At 49.0% G+C, this 3,981-nt stretch overlaps 1 protein-coding gene across 2 annotated transcripts in view; it reads right to left on the bottom strand.

Moving 5' to 3' along the window:
* The window catches only part of SIDT1 (SID1 transmembrane family member 1), a 111,085-nt gene extending 107,135 nt beyond the window's left edge, over positions 1-3,950 (bottom strand). Inside the window, exon 1 of one of the 2 annotated variants that reach the window (XM_019527489.1) lies at positions 3,843-3,950. The gene's annotated coding sequence lies outside the window, so the exon portion shown is untranslated. The remainder of the gene's footprint in view (positions 1-3,842) is intronic. The other variant, XM_019527491.1, reaches the window with a different exon arrangement.
* Positions 3,951-3,981: the final 31 nt, after the last annotated feature.

Genomic DNA, 3,981 nt, shown 5'->3' with positions numbered 1-3,981 from the left:
AGCAAGCAAAGGGATGAAAGAGAGGTAGCATACAGGAGTGAGAGAGAGAAGTAGGTCTCATGGAAACTGTCTCTTACTCCTGCCCTCAGCATGTGGTTCAGTACAGTAAGAAAAGAGAGTGTGAAAAGGCAGTCATTTGTCTCCTGAGGTTGGTCCTTCCTAGGTACCAGAGAGATGGTGGAAAAACCAACTGGGTATGATGTTCCTGATCCCAGTCTGATACTACAGCAAGGGCAAGAAAGAATGCAAACCTTCTCAGTAGTCCCCTGCTAGGCACAAGTGACTGAAGGATTCATAAAGGCTGAAGGGGCATCAGCTAGCTCGCATGTCTGTCTCATCATCATTATTTCTTTGTTCACCTTCCACTTCGTACAGCAGAGCAAAGGAAAGGGATGGGGGAGGAGGATGTGAAGGTGGAGGGCTGGAGGAAGCCTTGCACCTCAGGGTTTAGGGTCATATAAACCTTAGACCTTTCCTTGCTTCAGAGAAAAGCCACTTAAGAACACCTTGTTCCCAAGCAGCCCTTCATAAGTAAAGTACTTCTGCACCCAAAGACTTCCCTTAAATAGCATTAGTTGGTCCATGCAATTTGTCTCCAGGTGTGCCTGCCCCATAGCTGTTGCTAGCCAGTAAGCCAGAACCCAGACTAACTCTAAAAAGGGAGGCAGACAGACAAGGGGGGAAAGCTTATAAGGAACACTTGGGTAACTAGCTACTTGTAAGTAAAGCCTGGCTAACTAGTTACAGGAAGGCACTCACGGGAAGGGAGGAAACAGCAACGGGGAATGACTATTAAGACAAGTTTCTGTAGGAAACCAAGAGGCAAAAGTTGCCTACACTTTCAGTGCCATGCCAATTTTAAGACTGTTCAGATGACTGAGGTTCACTCATCCTGGGTTTACAAGGGGAGAAGAAGTGCTCCCAAGAGACTTGTACTACTACATCTCTTGATGAGTTGTAGAAGGAAACTGTCTGCAGAGTTGATCTCAGTTCAGAGCAAGGACTTGCTCCAACCAGCAACCCCACCTTAGACTGGTGTTCATATCAAAAGATGCCCTCCTCTCCCTTCAGGCATCTGCATCCTTGGCAGCATTTAGAGAATTTATTGCCCTCAAAATAAGTTCAATTGTATAACTGAAGGTAAGCCTCACGTACTGGCAATTCCCTATCTTGCAGCATGGCAGAGATTGTCTCTGTAGGTCTGACTTCAATGCAAGTCCCTTGGAGTTCAGTTCAGAAGAATGATGCAGTGAAGTCTTTCAGGACACAGCTACAGAGCCCTGAGCTTGTTGACCTTCTGGGACTGCAGGACTCTTCAAATGTATTTGCACTAATGTCCCTCCTCACTGCAATACAGCACCTGAGAAAGCACAACTCACTGCACAACAAATTATCAAAAAGGTCCTTTTTGCTAGTAAGGGTTATTGTTTGGATGTGCACTTGGCCTTCTGAGTCCAGCCAGGAAGCAAACACCAATTGATTTTCTAACATCAGCAAAACCCTGAAATAGGATTGTAGTGTTATTATGTAGGATGTGTTTTATTACATAAGGAAATTCATGAGGGAAGAAGGAAAATCCTTAGGGTGCCAAAATTATTTTCTATTCAGCAGCATAATCAAAGCACAGGATTGTTTTGAAAGGTCCCACTTTTTCTTCATAGCAAACACAAACACTTAGTGCTGTTAGTAGAAAGCACTGAAAATTTAGTCTAGGTTAGATATCTTTTCCTCTGCTGCCATGTGTGCAAGCCTGGCCATTCTGGTATCCTTTGGGGTGTAAAGATGTTTTAAAACATGTGACAAAAGGCACATAGTATAATCTAAGAGTGAAGTTACACATTACACTTAGACCATACAAATGGCACTTAAAAGGTAAGTGTCCACACTTCTTAACTCATGCAGCATGTCTTCTGAATGCCTCAAAGTTATACCACTTCAGACCAGGGTTGATTCTGGTCTAGCTTGCATCATGGTACTGTCAGTCTGCTCCACAAAGATCAAACAAGCTACTTGCAGTCCTTCAGCCCCTTACACTGCTCCCAGCTCCTTTCCTCCCAAAGCAAAAATAGAGCCCAGGTATCTTGGCTCATAGCCACACCCCGGCTCACCAGCCTTCTAGTGGCAAAACAGAGCTGTGCAAACAAAATTAACCCTCTACATGCAACTAGTCACAGCACTGCCAAGGGCCTTGTTACACCTGATACTGTGCATCGCACAAGTGCTGATCAGTGTTAGCGCTAGCTTAGAGTCTAGAGCACTCACACCCGTAGTCCAGAGCAGTGGCTTTCAACCCATGCTCTGAGGACCCCTGGGTGCCTAAGGGGTCCGCGAAAGATAATGATGATCAAAACTGTGAATACGCACACAATTCGAAGGGGTCTGGCACCTCCATTTGAAATTTGTTAGGTGTCCATAAATGAAAAAGGTTAAAAACCACCAGTCTAGAAACCATCTCTGACTGTCCCTGCACAGCTATGACTTGCCACTAGAACAGCGGTTCCCATGAGAGGTTGTGCACCACCAATTTAAAAACGGCACAACCTTAAGTACCACCAGCAAATTTTTCAGTTTAACCTTAAGTACCACCAGCAAATTTTTGTCATATAATTATAATAAATCTGTTAACATGTACCACTGACAGGTTGTCTGCGTACCACGGACTGGGAACCGCTGTACTAGAGGCCTGGGAAGCAGAGGCAGGACTAGAAGCTGCAGCAGCTGTGACTTGCCACTAGAGGCCTGGGGAGCCAGGGCAGGCTGCTAGCCTTGTCTGTGGGCAGGTGCGAGAGAAATCCTGAGATGCTGGAGGACTTCAACCTGGGCAGCACATCTGCAGAGAGTGGCCACATCTTAATGGGACAGGAACTGCATAATGCACTTCTGAGATAATCCTGCCCCATAGTGTCATAATTTAGAGCCGCAAAGCAAGTGTTTAACACCACTTCAAGGTATTAGTGCGCAGACAATCCAGGGGTAAGAGCTCCAGGAACCACCCAAAATTACTGCATGATTTTTTAGATATCAGGAAGCATTTTCTCACCAGAAGGGTAGTAAAACACTGGAACAGGTTACCCAGGGAGGTGGTGGAATCTGCATCCTTGGAGGTTTTTAAGACCCAGGTAGACAAAACCCTGGCTGGGATGATCTAGTTCAGGGCTGGCAATGTTTTTGGGCAGAGTGCCAAGAACACCTGTAACCTCAACTTCTAAGATGTGGCAAGTGGGAGGAAGACAGTGTGGGAGCCACAAGGGGCCCAATCCTTGTTGCAGCAGCACAGCCCCAGCCCCTTCCCTGCCACCCACCCATGCCAAGCAAAATACCTTCTTCCAATAGTGCGCTCTGGCACCCCTGCCAGGGGCTCCTTATCCCCGATCTAGTTGGGGCTGGTCCTGCTTTGAACAAGGGGCTGGCTCAACCACAGGCAACGTGTAGGGGAGGTATGGGGGGTGCCCCCCCAAGAGCACTGGGGCCCCCCCTGAGAGCAAGCACTCTGGCTGGTAGGGAACACAGAGAGTGCTCGTGCCCCCCCTAAAATTGGCTCCACTGGTGGGATGTCGCACTTGCACCACTGCTGGGGGACTACTGGGTCCAAACTCGGGAGGCACCAGCCACCCGTGCTCTCAACCCTCATTGCCTTTGATTGTCTAAGGCCCTCAGCTCAGTGCTGCCCAGCACCATTTAGCACGGCTCAGGGATTCAGTATGGTCCAAGTGTCTTGCCGGCAACAGACTTGGTGACACAGGATCGATTAACAGCACAGGGTACTGCAGAATGGGGAAAAGACAGGTGCCCCCCCACACAAAAAAAGCCCGCAGCCCAGGCGGGGGAGGGATGACCCTTACCTGGCCGGGCCGGCGGCTGTAGTTGAAGGCGTACAGCTGCTCGCGGCGGAGGCTCACGGCGCCCTGGTAGAGACGGTCGAAGGCAGCGGGGGCCGGGGCCGGGGCCGGGGCGGCGCTGGGCGGCAGCGCGCAGAGGGCG

This window comes from Gavialis gangeticus, unplaced genomic scaffold (assembly GCF_001723915.1).
Source record: "Gavialis gangeticus isolate Ggan-Ray unplaced genomic scaffold, GavGan_comp1, whole genome shotgun sequence".
Lineage (NCBI taxonomy): Eukaryota > Metazoa > Chordata > Crocodylia > Gavialidae > Gavialis > Gavialis gangeticus.
This window is presented reverse-complemented; position numbering and strand designations above follow the sequence as displayed.